Here is a 15,312-nt window from a genome sequence, read left to right on the forward strand (position 1 = left end):
TCTAATCTGGGACATTTTATTCAATTACAAATTTCATGCTGGTTCTCTGACTTGTCCATGTCACACATATACTTGAAAGGAAATACTTTGGAATTTTTACTCAGTAAATTCAGCTTAAGAACTGTTTATAAGACATCTACAATGAGCCAGAATTTGGGGACACAAAGAGGAGTAATTAATGTTTCTACCTCTAAGAATCTGTTCTCTAGTGACATCAAATGCATTTCAAAGGGAAGTTGACTTTTTAGGATTGACTTAGATGTTTTGCTTTTTTTGAATATCTATTTAATCCATAATTGCTTTCAACAAATATAAATAAGTAATAGCTTCTTTGGAAATACAGTGCTCTATTAAGATAAGCAAATTAGGACAAAATTAATCTAATAACTTATATAATAATTAATAATGAAATTTCCCTGCTTTATGAAGTCCTTCAGCTTTCTTAATTCTTTTAATTTAATGTTGCTCTTTATAATACACGGGATATTTTCAGATATATTATTTTAATACTTTATGCATCATTTAATAACCACAATATTAATTCTTAAAATTAATACTTAATACTCCCCTTTGGAAGTATTAAAAAGCTAACATTTATTTTGCAGCCATAATATGCTAGGCATTTTACACATATTATTTCATTCAATCTTCATAAAGCTCCATGATGCTGGTATCATCACCATTTTACAGACAGAGAAATAGAAAACTTAGATCTTGACTAAGGCTATTTAGCTGGGGAATGTTTGAAATTCAAACTCAGGTCTGCTGACACTATAGCTCTTTTACTTTGCACTGTGCAATACTTTCTTAAGAAAGTATTAAAACAATCTTCTGTACTTTTGCCACCATCTTTTCAAATGTATAAGGACACTGAAAGTTTAAGAGTCTCATATTTGGGCAGTAACCAGGCTGACCACTGGCTTCTAGTCTGGCACCTTTTCCATCCCTCCATTGTGACTCTGTTGAACGTGGCTGTCATCTTGCTGAGTGTTATCTGTAGTGACATGTTAGAACATCTATCTACAGCACTCTCAGGAAGTCCTGACTTCAGGGAGCAAGAGGGTCCCTGGAAAGTCTGGTTCACTGTTTTTTTATGTTTATAGTATCAGGATTCTTGTTGCATTTCTATACTTTACAGACATTAATATTCAAGCTTCCTTTTATTTCTTACAAAACAAGTGAGTCAAGGGAAAAAGGAAAAATAACAAAGGTGTGTTATTTTTTCCCAAGCAAAACTGTATCCAGCTTTATTAAAAATACTTCTCTTAAAAAATCATGATATTTCAGACAGGACATGTGAAGACAATCATTAATAGTAAACAACTTTCAAAATGCCTTCTTCAATGGACTACCAAAATCAGAAAGCCACTATAAAACCCAATAAAGTCTTTATCTGATGCTCTGGACAGGGAAAATTTAAGTAAGGGTTGACATTTCATGTTAGACATGTTGTTTAACAACTTTTCACAAGCTGATCCTGACTTTCAGAAAGTGAAATGAAAATGGTAGAATTATCAGTCTGTAGATCAGCAATCTAAAAAAAGGAACTGCTGCTCTTTAGAAGGATGCCATCTCAATGGTGACACTGGAATGTCCCAATTGCCCAACATACTAGGAACCAATTTTGAGGGGGTCAGGTTCCAACAGGTCTCTGGGCTTAATGGAGTCAAGTCTATGCTTAAAGTGGAGAGGGAGACAGGGACACAAAAATAAATTTTAGTTTTCTTACACCATGAGGTGTTTGCCCCAAGGTGGCTAATATGTGTCAATCTCAGAATGTCGCATCCCAGGAATTAAGGGGAAGTCTCTCAAAACTATAAGGGAAAGGTAGTTTTTTTTCTCATGTCAGTCCAGCTTTGGAGCCATCCTTTTAGTACTATGTGTCCTCCTCTGCCCCACCCAAAACAATGTAGTGTTCTGTGTGCTAAAAACATAGCTTAAAAAGGTAAAACAAAACTCTGCATTTTTATAAAACTTGGTAAAGAAAGTATTCCAAATTATATAGTCAGCAGAAATATATAGTTATCAAAAATACCTGCACTTCACTTGGCACCCCCAGCACCTTCAGCTTTCTGTGCCTGTCTGTTTTGGCATCTCCATTTTCTGCAGGGTTATTCCCATCCTTGCCAACATCTCTGTCCCCTTTTTTCCCCATTGGGTACCTTCTCTCCCTTCTTTGCAGGGGTCATTTGGGGCACTTGGGCTCTGGCGTAGGAGGAGCAGATTTAGCCAACAAGCTGACTGATCTTCTTTGTGGTTCATCCTGCACATTGGCTTTATCTCCTTTAGCATCACCCCTTCAAGCCTTTCTTTTGGGTATGATGGCAATGGTGGCAGGACATATAGGCTAGATGCAGAGATGCAGCAGCATGTGGCCTTTGGTAGATCCAGGGGTTGTTTTAGCTTTCTCTTCTGACACAGGTGTTTTAAAGGCTGGGGAAATATTGATAACTTGTGGCAAATTTCAGTAAGAGCTGAGAAAGCTTTGAAAAATAGATTCATAAGGGGAATATGTAAAGACCACAATAATAGCAATAAACAAAACAAGCCTAATTTCAACTATTTCCTGCCTAGTACAGAGAGTAAATGTGGTCCTTTCTGAGGCAAAGTGCCAGTGTACTTGAGTCACAACTTACAGATCTGAGCTATAAAAAAATATGAAATGATATTTAGATTGAACATTAAAAGAAGCTCATCTGAAATACCTGAGTGGATAGACCCATCTCATGAATGGCTCTTAAAATGTAAAATGGATTATACTCCCAGAGATGAGGATTTTTACTATATAACAAATTATTATTAATTAAAGTTCTACTACTTTAAAATGAGTAGCAATTATGACATCAACTGATCTGACATTCAGCCCACCTGTGCTGGCTCTGGACAAAATAGGGAAAGAGAACTTGGCCAAATTAGACTTTTTATATGCTTGGCCCCAAAACTGGAAGATCTTTTTTTCCTCTCAGTTTCCCATCTCTCCTCAAGTGTCCAGGGTCTTAACTCTGTCTCTGCAGGGCCCCCCAGACTGGGACTATCTCTTTGATATTTCTAGCATCTTTGTCCAAAATTGACACTTAGCTCCATTTTCTCTTTCTTTCAAATGAATAGCATTTGAATTCCCTGCCATTTCAGTAATATATCTATATCAATGATCCAGGAATATTTGCATTTTAAACAAGCACTTCTCTACTTGTCCTCTGTTTTGCAGAGGAATCAAAGTCTTTTTTAACCCAGAAAATTGTTTGAAAGGAGATAGTATGTTGATTTCTATCATATCAATTATCTTTTTAAAATTGCAGCTTCAATTTTTTATTATGTATAGGTCGCTTCAAAATTTTTTACATCCATTAAAAAAATTTAATTTAATTTATTTTTTTCACCACCATTTCTTCATCCTATACTCTCTTCTACCTCCACCAACCACACTCCCCTTCTCAAACACAACACTGTTGTTTGTTAGTTCAGTTTGTTCATTAAATTCCAAACTACTCTTATTCAGCATAGCACTGAGTCATAGCCATAGCAATCAGACAAGAAGAAGAAATAAAAGCCATCCAAATTGGAAAGGAAGAAGTAAAACTGTCATTATTTTCAGGTGAAAGGATACTGTATATAGAGAACCCTAAAGATTCCACCAAAATACTACTAGAACTGATAAATAAATTTAGCAAAATAACAGGATAAAAAACTAATATCCAGAAATCATTTGCATTGTTATATGCCAATAATAAACTATCAGAAAAGAAAATTAAGGCCACAATGCAGTTCCCATTGCTTCAAAAAGAATAAAATGCCTAGGAACAAATTTAACCAAAATTATAAAAAGACCTGTACTCAGAAAATTATGAAATGGAAGGTGATCAAATAAGTGGAAGCATATACTGTATTCATAGATAGGAAGAGTTAGCATCATTAAACTGTCCATACTGCCCCAGCTGGTGTGGCTCAGTGGACTGAGTGTAGGCCTGTGAAGCAAAGGGTCAATGGTTCAGTTCCCAGCTGGGGCACATGCCTGGGTTGCAGGCCAGGTTCCCCAGTGAGGGGTGTGCGAGAGGCAACCATGCATTGATGTTTCTCTCCCTTTCTTTCTTCCTCCCTTCCTGTCTGTCTAAAAATAAATAAATAAAATATAAAAAAACAAAATGGCCATACTATCCAAAGAAATCTACATATTCAAAAAAATCTTATTAAGATACCTATGACATATTTCACAGAATGAAGACAAGTATTCCAAAAATTCATATGGAACCACAAAATACTCAAATAACAACAATGATCTAGAGAAAGAAAAACAAAGTTGGAGAAATCTTGCTACCTGATACCAAACTTTACTACAAGGCCATAGTAATCAAAACAGCATGCTACTGCAATAAAAACAAACATATGCTCAAAGGAACAGAATAGAGAGCCCAGAAATAACCCCTTGCCTTTATAATCAATATTTGACAAATGAGGCCAAGACATTCAATGGGCTAAAGGTAGTTTATTAAATAAATGGTATTGGAAAACTGGATGGATATATGCAGAAAAATGAAATCAGACCACCTTCTTATACCACAAACAAGAATAAACTCAAAATAAATGAAAACTTAACTGTTAGACTTAAAACCATAAAAATCCTGGAAGAAAACATAGGCAGTAAAATCTCAGACTTTGCTTGTAGCAATATTTTTTCTGATACATCTTCTCAGGCAAGGGAAGCAAAAGAAAAATTAAGCAAATGGAACTACATCAAGCTAAAAAGTTTTTGCACAGCAAGGGAGACATTCAACATAATAAAAAGAAAACCCACTTAATAAGAGAACATATTTGCTAATACACCTTATAAGGGGTTAATATCCAAAATTTATAAAGAACTTATAAATTCAACACCAAAGTAACAAACAATACAATTTAAAAATGGGCAAAGGACCTTAATAGACACTTCTCCAAAGAGTACACACAAATGGCCAATAGACATATAAAAAGATGCTCAATGTCACTAATCACCAGAGAAATGCAAATTAAAACCACAGTGAGATATCACTGCACTTGTGTCAGAATGGCTATTGTTAATAAATCAACAAACAATAAGTGTTAGCAAGAATGTGGGAAAAGGAGAACCCCTTTGCACTGTTGGTGGGAATGCAGAAGGGTGTAGCCACCGTGGAAAGCAGTATGGAGGTAACTAAAACAATTAAAAATGGAATGCTTTATGATCCAGGAAGTTTACATTGATTTTCTTTAAGACAAATCCCAATCTCTGAGGTTTTGTTTACTGAATTAGGGTCACAAACAAGATAGGCTACAGGATATGTATAACTCCTTAAGATACTAAATTTCTAATATACAGTTAAACCTTGAGCAACCTAGTTTTGAACTACATGGGTCCACTTATACACAGATATTTTTTCATAAGTACAGTAAATGTATTTTCTCTTCCTTTTGATTTCCAATAACATTTTATTTTCACGTGCTTACTTTGTTGTAAGAATGCAGTATATAACCCATATAACATACAAAATATGTGTTACTCAAGCTGTTTATATTATTAGTATTGATTCCAGTTAATAGTAGGCTATTAGTAGTTAAGTTTTGGGGGAGTCAAATTAGACCTGGTTTACAAGGCCAGAATTATTCTAATTTCAAAACCAGATAAAGACACAACAAAGAAATAAAATTACAGGCCAATATTACTGATGAACATAGATGCTAAAATCCCCAAGAAAATGTGAGAAAACCAAATATAGCAATACATCAGAAAGATCATACACCATGATCAAGTGGGATTTATTCTGGGAATGCAAGGTTGGTACAACATTCACAACCCAATAAATGTGATTTACCACATAAACAAAATGAAAGATAAACACTACATGATTATATTAATAGATGCAGCAAAAGCATTTGATAAAATCCAGTATCCATTTATGGTAAAATCTTCATCAAAGTGAGAATAGAGGAAACACACCTAAACATAATATAGGCCATATATGACAAACCCACTGCCAGAATCATACTCAAAGGACAACAACTACAAGCATTCATTTTTAGATTGGGAACAAGACTGGGATGTCTGCTTTCACCTCTCTTATGCATCTTAGTACTGAAAGTCCTAGCCACAGCAATCACACAAGAATAAGAAATAAAAGGCATCCAAATTGGAAAGGAAGAAGTAAAACTGTCTTTATATGCAGATGGCATGATACTGAACATAGAGAACCCTAGCACCAAGCAACATTTGGAACTGATAAATGGATTCAGCAAAGTTTCAAGATATAGAATTAATATCCAGAAATCAGTTGCATTTTGATATGCCAATAATGAACTAATGGAAAGGGGAATTAAGAAAACAATTCTATTCACAATTGCTTCAAAAAGAATAAAATACCTAGGAATAAATCTAACCAAGGATGTGAAGGACTTGTACTCAGAAAAAGACAGTTAAAAAGACTTATAAGACAGTTAAGGAAAAAAATGGAAGAAAATACAAATAAGTGGAATAGAGGACCCATAAATAAACCCACAACTTTATAGTCAGTTAATATTTGACAGAGGAAGCAAGCACATACAATGGGCTAAAAATAGTTTATTCAACAAATGTTGTTGGGAAAATAGGACAGGTATGTGCAGAAAAATGAAATTAGACCATCTTCTTATACCACACACAAGAATAAATTCAAAATGGATTAAAGACTTAAATATTAAAGCCAGGACCTGGTTAAATTTTTAAAGCCAGGAATAAACAAACTATATGCTATACTGTGCTTTGTATATTTTATATATATTCTAGGAGAAAAATTCTAGGAGAAAACCTAGGCAGTAAAGTCTCAGATATTTCTTGTAGCAATATTTTATTTGATATATGTCCCCAGACAAGGGAAACAAAAGAAAAAATAAACAAATGAGACTACCTCAAACTAGAAAGATTTTGAATAGCACAAGAGAATATCAACAAAATAAAAAGACAACCCACAGAATGGGAGGACATATTTGCCAATACCTCTGAAAAGGAGTTAATGTCCAAAATTTATAGAGAACTTAAAAAAACTCAAACCAAAAAATCCATCAAAAATCCAATTAAAAGCAGGCAAAGAACCTAAATTGAGACTTCTCCAAAGAGGACATACAGATGGCCAATAGATATATGAAAAAATGCTCAACATTGCTAATCATCAGAGAAATGCAAGTTAAAACCACAATGAGATATTACCACACACTTGTCTGAATGGCTACCATCATAAATCAACAAACAATAAATGCTGGAAAGGATGTGGAGAAAGGGAACCCTCTTACATTGCTAGTGGGAAGACTGTTGCAACCACTGTGGAAATCAGTACAGAGATATCTAAAAAAAAAATAGTAATGGATCTGCCTTTTGACCTAGTGATCCCACTTCTGGGGATATATTCATAGAAACCCAAAACACTAATTCAAGAGAACGTAAAAACCCCTATGTCCATTGCAATGTTATTTATAGTTGCCAAGACATAGAAGCAACTCAAGTGTTCATGAATAGGTGAGTGGATAAAACATCTATGAGACATCTACACAATGGAATTCTAGTTGGCTGTAAAAAAGAAGGAAATCTTACCTTTTATGACAGCATGGATGGGCTTGGAGTACATAATGTAGGTGAATAAGCCAGTCAGAGAAAGACAAATGCCACATGATTTCACTTATATGTGGAATCTAATGAATGAACTGAAATAAGAAGCATAATAGAAATAGACTCATAGACAGCAGGCTGATGGCTATTGGGAAGCAAGGTTAGGGGTGGAGGAATTGAGCAAAAAGGAAAAAGGACTCATGGACATAAACAACAGTGTGGTGATTGCAGGGAGTGGTCTAAGGAGGTTAAATAGTAATGGAAAAATACAATACAATTATTTTATTTAATATTGAAAAAATTGTACACAGATTTTTGACTGCACTAGGTCAATTTAAATTATTTTTTGCATTTAAAAAGAATAATAATGCATTTAGAATAAATTTTATAATCCAGTGTTTTTATTAGTTCAGATACTGCCCCCAACATATGAGTTACAATTTGTTTTATGTAGAATAAATGTTACTATGGGAACAAATGTTTCATTGGAACAAAACACAAATTTGAAAAAAAGATGAATCTATGGTATACTTTCAGGGCTTTTGTTTTTGCATATGGGAATGAAATCTGTTTGTCCTAACCACAACGGAATTGATTAGGTGATGTTGGAGAGCTGTTATAGTCAGTAGGAAGTCTCAGGAGCTAAATGGCTAAGAACCAAGGGCAGCTGGGTGGCTGGAACCATGGCCAATGCCACAGCCTGGCATAAGCAGGGTAGGTGCCTTTTGGATGTCATTTCTGCCCCAACACTTACATCACATCCTGGAACCCCAACACAACCATGCTGGTGGCCCTGTGCCTGTGAGTTGGTGCTTCTCTGCTCTGATCACTGACTTCAGTGGTGATTGTGGGGGTGGGAAGGAGGTTGTAAGGGGACTAAATGGTAATGGAAAGAAATACAACTGAAACATTAAAAGGAAACAATTGGTGGAACTCAGGTCACATGCTTTTTGTACCTTACAGCCAAGAGGTAAAGACAGGGGACATTTGCTTCTTCCAGTTTTAGTAGTGGGAGCTGGGCCCATTTTCACCAACACCTACTGGGAATTCCCCCAAACACATAGTCATTTTAATGCTGGGTATCTAAAAATACAGCAAACTTAAATCTAACTCAAGCCCCAAACTGAACACCCTTGAAGGTAAAATTCTCAAGCAAGTGCAGCCAAAATTGGGCTTGTTTTAATAATCAAGTAAGGTTTCAACTTCTTATATACTACATGGAGATGAATCTGAATGTCCTCATCTTATGTTCCTTGGGGCATCTTGTTTTCCCAAGGGAGGCAATTCTATAAGATACAGGTCCCATGGAAAATGGGGTCCAGAGTCAGGGAAGGAGCAGGCAGGCTGCCCTAAATGGTAAGATCAAATTCCTACATTAAAATTTTTTCCTCTAGAAAATTATGCAAAATATCAGTGTTGTTATATAGGGTGAAGTAAAGGTTTGTATTGAACAATATACACAGCACAATTCCTTTATGATAATAAGAAATTTTTATTGCATCAAGAAAGAGGCACTCTGGAGCTTATATAGTTGGTTACATGATTTTAATAAATCAATGAAATTCAGTAAGAATCTTTATGATGGTGTTTACTCTTGAGATTAACTGTAAAAATAAATACCACACACACATTTGGTACATAATTAAATTTATTCTATGTTACATATTAATTTATAATATAAAATATAATTATCTGCAATAGATGGCATATAATTATATATTAAATGTAATGTAGGATATGTGTTATATACAACATATATAAAATATACATAGCACAGTATAGCATATAGTTTGTTTATTCCCCTTTTAAAAATTTCTATAGCTCTTATTTGTTCAACCTTCTTGAAGCTCAAAATTTAAGTGACCATCTAATAGTGTAAGTATTATTATTTGTTAAACAGGTGATTGTAGAGACAGTTAAAGTAGTACTTTTAATGATTTATTTGGAGTCTCTTTTTGTAATTGGCTTCTCTGTTTCTGCCTGAGTAATGAGGAAATGAAAAGTTGGCTGGATATAATTTTATACTACTATTTACTTTACTTTTTTACTTTTATAAAACTATTTCCCCATTTTACTTTTATAAAACTATTTCATTGGCTGGTTCAAGATATTAGATACATTTAGTCAAATAATCAACGAGAAGTCAATGTGAGAGCAGTAGGAAGTAGAAGAGGGCAGTTGAAGTTTTCAACATAGCAGGGATACAGAAGAATGGATAGGAAAATGAATGGGTTAATGAAACAGAAAAGCCTCAGTAAAGTGCCTGATAAAGTCAGGAGTCCAAAAAGGAAACCTTGCTTCCATGTCTTTCCCTAACCATTCAAATGAGTCCCAGCAGAGGATTTCTCACCTGCACGCATACTCCTTTAATAGTGAAAATGGCTACTATGGGTTTAGGAATAAATATGCACACAGTATTATTTTTCATGAAAATGGTATCATTCTTTATTCTGGCAGTGGAGGTGGTCTCTACCTACCTACATGTACAGGGAGGGAATTTGAAAAACGCTTTATACCAGAGCTCCTTTCTATCTGACACCACACATTCCACAGAGTTTGGGAAAACTTTTGCAGTGGGGAATCTAGCCCTACCAGGTTTGGGTCCCCTTCATGCATAAGTCATAAGAGAAGGCAGTATTATTCAACATTAATGACTAAGAGCTATACAGTCAGAGAAACCCATGTGAAAAATCATGGACATACAATGTACTAGATATATGCCTATGGCAAATTAGCTAACCTCTCTAAACCCCTGTGTACTCATCCACAGCATGGGAGAAATCATGGTACTGTTGGAAAGACTGCATGAGTGAGAAGATCTTAGGATGCTGCCTGGTATGTAGTAATTATTATAGTCAGAATACATTAGTTAATTCTTTTTAAAAAAATATTTTATTTATTTATCTTTAGAGAGGAAGGGAAGGAGAGAAGAAGAGAAACATCAATGTATGGTTGCCTCTCGTGTGTCCCCTGCTGGGAACTGGCCTGCAACCCAGGCATGTGCCCTGACTGGGAATCGAACCACGATCGTGTGGTTCGCAGGCCCGCACTCAATCCACTGAGCTACACCAGCCAGGGCTGAGTTAATTCTTATATATTATCTAGTTTCATAAAAACTTTCACATATTTTTTCATTAGATTCTCACTATTACCTATGTTGTAGACATTTTTAGTATTGCTGTTTTTATACATTTTGTAAAGATCCTTTAACCACACAGAGTTAACATAATTGATTAAGGTCCCTCAGACTAGTAATTGGTGAGAGTGAAGTTTTAACTTAGGTATTCCTATTATAGAACATTTTCTTGGGCTCTTGTCAACCAATATTTTTGTCTCCTGCTCCACAAGAATTACTTTTTTCTCTTTTAAGTATATTTTATTGATTATACTATTACAGTTTTCCCAATTTTTCCCCTTTGCCCCCATCAATCAGGTACCCCTCCTTCCCTTCAGCAATCCCACCACCTTAGTTCATGTCCATGAGTGGTGCATTTAAGTTCTTTGGCTATTCCATTTCCTATAGTATATCTCTGACAATTTTGTACCTTCCCATTATGCTTCTTAATCCCTGTACCTTGTCTCCCATTCTCCCACTTCCCCCTCCCAGCTGATAACCCTCCAAATGATCTCCATAGCTATGATTCTGTTCCTGTTCTAGCTGTTTTCTTAGTTTGTTTTTGTTTTTTGATTTTTAGATTCAGTTGTTGTTGATTGTGACTTTGTTGTCATTTTAATGTTCACAGTTTTGATCTTCTTTTTCTTAAATGAGTCCCTTTAACATTTCATGTAATAATGGCTTGGTGATGATGAATTCCTTTAGCTTTACCTTGTAGGGGAAGAACTTTATCTGCCCTTCCATTATAAATGATAGCTTTGCTGGATAGAGTAATTTTGGTTGTAGATCCTTGGTGTTCATCACTTTAAATACTTTGTGCCAGTCCTTTCTAGTCCACAAAGTTTCTTTTGAGAAATCAGCTGATACTCTTATGTGAACTCCTTTGTAGGTAACTCTGTTTTTTTCTTGCTGCTTTTAAGATTCTCTCTTTGTCTTCAACCTTTGGCATTTTAATTATGGTATATCTTGGTGTGGTCCTCTTTGGGTCCAACTTGTTTGAGACTCTCTGCGCTTCCTGGACTTGTATGTCCATGTCTTTCACCAAATTAGGGAAGCTTCCTTTCACTTTTTTTTCAAATAAGTTTTTAGTTTCTTGTTCTTCCTCTTCTCCTTCTAGCATCCCTATGATTCAGATGTTGGCACTTTTGGAGATGTCCAGAGTTTTCTCACACTGTCCTCATTTTTCTTTGAATTCTTGTTTCTTCATTCTGCTCTGGTAAAATGTTTATTTCTTTCTTATGTTCCAAATTGTTGATTTGAATCCCAGCTTATTTTCATTCAGTGTTGGTTCCCTATGGATTTCTCTTTATTTCACTTAGTGTAGTTTTCACTTCTTCCTTTACATTTTTGTCATACTCAAAGAGTTCTCTGAGCATCCTGATCACCCGTATTTTGAACTGTGCATCTGATACATTGGCTATCTCCATTTTGTTTAGTTCTTTCCTGGGGTTTAGTCGTGTTCTTTCATTTGGACTATATTTCTTTGTCTCCTCAATTTGTCAGCCTCCCTGTGTTTGTTTAGGTAGAACTGTTTTGATTCCCTGTCTTAGCACACCTGTTGAGTTATATGTGGTGGAGCCTTAGGTATATGCCAGGGTAGGGCAACCTGCTTTATTGCTTTGTGGCACTGTGTCTGGGTAAGAGTTGGGGAGGGGCAGTGCCACTGCCTGGCTTCTGGAGGTTTGCTTGGCACTTGCCCCATTTCCAGTCACTTTACCCATTTCCCATATGTGACTGGCACACTTCTGGCTGTTGCCCTAGTGGTTATTCCAAGAGCAGGTGGGTTTGTGTAGGTTCTTAGCCCATGTGGGCCCTTCAAATAGACTTTCTTGAAAAACTGACAGTTTCTTCCACTGCTCCAGTCCTCACTGATTTTTATAGCCAGAAGTTTTCAGGCTTTATCTTCCTGGTAGTGGACAGTGCTGGATTGTATGGTTTGTCCTGGGGCTGAGATCACTCACTCCCAAGGTATTCCTCCTAAGTTTTACCCGGCACATGTGAATGTAGGACCACCCATTCCACTACCACTGCCATTGCCACTGCCACCGCCACTGCTTCCATGCCACACCACACCATGTCTTCTCTGCCTTCAACTCCTTGTCTCTACCTCTTCTACCTGTATGGATGAATTTTGCTTCTTTAAATCATTGGTTGTCAGATTTCCATACAGTTTGGTTTTCTGGCAGTTCTGGGTGTTTTTTGTTTTAATGTTAATTGTGATTCTTCTTGTGGTTGCATGAGGAAGCAAAACATGTCTGTCTACCTCTGTCTTGACCGGCAGTCTGGAATTACTTTTTTCATTTAACTAGTCATTTAAATGTAAATGGACTACAAATGCTCCTCTTTTGTGTGGCATAGTTGGTTAATGTCACTATTTTTTGATGTCTGAGTTATGATTTCACATTTCATGTGTGTGTACACTGAGACTTTTGATTTACAATAGAACTTTAGATCTTACTATAATTTAATAATGGAGTCTGTGAAGACATGGTCATTTCTTTTTTAAAATGCTAAATTGATTATAACTGAGGCACAATAAACTACATATATATCAAGTATAAATTTTGATGAATTTTGATATACACAAACACTCATGAATCCATCAGCACAGCCAGGATAAGGAACCTTCAAAAGCTTCCTGGTGCTTCTGTTATCCCTTTTTATCTCCTTCTCTCATCCCTTCCTCATCTTTAGGCAACTGCTGATCTACTCTATTTAATGATAGATTAGTTTTTAGTTTCTGGAATTTTATATAAATGAATCATACAGTATTACTCCTTTTTGCTTTGTTTCTTTACTCAGCATGATTACTTTGCGCTTGATCCATGTCATGTCCTCACCTCTTCATGCAATGTCCCATCCCTTCTGACTGTTGTACAGGACACCACTGTAGGAATAGACCACAGGTTTCTCCCCATCCATCTACTCCTGGTCACTTGAAATATTTCTAGTTTGAACTATTACAAAGAAAGCTATTGATACTGTGAACATTGGTCTACCAGTCTTTGTGTGGTTATATGATTACATTTCTCTACCTAGGAATCAGATGGCTACTAGGTTATATGGTTGGTTTAATTATTAAAGAAATTGCTGAACTGTTTCCAAAGTGTTTTTACCATTTTATGTTCCTACCTGCAGTGTATGACAGTTGCAGTTTCTCCACATTTTTGACAGCACTTTGTAAGTCAGTCTTTTTAATTTTAGACATTCTAGTGAAGGGTGACAGTATCTCCTTATGGCTTTAATTCACATTTCCCTGATGACTAATGAGTATCTTTTCATGTACCTGAATGTCATCTGTATATCTTCTTTTTCAAATCAGTCATTTGTCTTCTTCTTATTGAATTATAAGAATGTTTTCTATATTTCACATACACATCTGTTATTGGATATGTTTTGCACATATGTTCCTTCCAGTCTATGGCATGCTTTTCATTGTTATGGTAGTGAAGCACAGGAATTTTTCCCTGGGTCTTCCACTCTCAGTACACCCCCTTTTGTGTCTTGAATCTCACTGGCAACTGCTTGTGTAGACATCACTCATTGCTGAGCTATTTGTATACTACCTCTGCTTCTCAGACCAAACCTTCCTTTAGTCCTTGCACAGTGGGTATTCTTCTGTCCCTGAGGTCACTCCCCTTGGTGCCCTGTGTCTATCTATCAGAATAGGGGCCATACCTGACTGGGTGCTGAGCTAAGTGGTACATTCTGAAGTGAGCTTTACCTCACACAGTCATAGACTTCAGTGGAGTAACTGCATCTATTAGAACCTTCAGCACATTCAAACAAAATACAGCCATCTAGAAACAAAATCAAATCCTGACAAGTGTATGATGTTGATGGCAAATCTAGTCATTCATACTCATTTATCAAACTTATTATGTGTAAGGACCTTTTTACATTCCCTATTATTTTGTATTTGTTTCAGTGGTCAAGCAAGAGATTTTAAACACCCTACTACCGATTTCTTAAGACTGACACTGCATGCTAGTTCCATGACATAGACAGAGGCTGGGTGAATGTGGTTCTGAAAGGCATCAGCAACGCTCTCAGGTATGGAGGACTCTTTCAGTTCAGGATACTTTTCAAGCTGAACAGCATCACCAATCAGCATGTGCTGCTTTCCACCACTCTGGGACTTTTTGCTCCTCTAATGAGAAATTATATGAATTTCTTCCTATGGTTTATATACCTTTCAATACTGTGTTTTCCTTATGAGTTGACATAATTATTAAAGGGAAATTGTTTATAATCATTAAAGAATGTCAGTCTGCTGATTATTTTATGTCATATTTTCAGGGGTCCTGATTATAGACAATGGCACCTCAAATGGTGAGAAGAGAACCCAGTTCTGGGTCAGTTTAACTGCAACTGCACATTCAATTAGTACTTAGGCCCACCCATTCATCATGTTCAGGAATTTCTCAGAATTCACTTCCCAGCTTGTCCCCCAACCCCTGTCTTTCCAAATGTTAGTTCTAAATGCAGCAGTTGCCTCCACAGGAGAGATCCCTGGTCCATTTTCATAGCAGTGGGAAAATCCCAAAAGAATAACCGAGAAGTACCCATTTTCTCTTTGTTGTACCTTTCGTGTCCTGGCAGTCACTGC

The 15,312-nt window shown here is 36.1% G+C and overlaps 1 pseudogene; it reads right to left on the minus strand.

Moving 5' to 3' along the window:
* Positions 1 to 2,042: 2,042 nt before the first annotated feature.
* LOC118982717 (non-histone chromosomal protein HMG-17-like) lies at positions 2,043 to 14,817 on the minus strand (annotated as a pseudogene).
* Between the last annotated feature and the right edge of the window lie 495 nt (positions 14,818 to 15,312).

Source organism: Sturnira hondurensis, unplaced genomic scaffold (assembly GCF_014824575.4).
Source record: "Sturnira hondurensis isolate 20B ecotype Veracruz unplaced genomic scaffold, ASM1482457v3 Scaffold0025598, whole genome shotgun sequence".
Lineage (NCBI taxonomy): Eukaryota > Metazoa > Chordata > Mammalia > Chiroptera > Phyllostomidae > Sturnira > Sturnira hondurensis.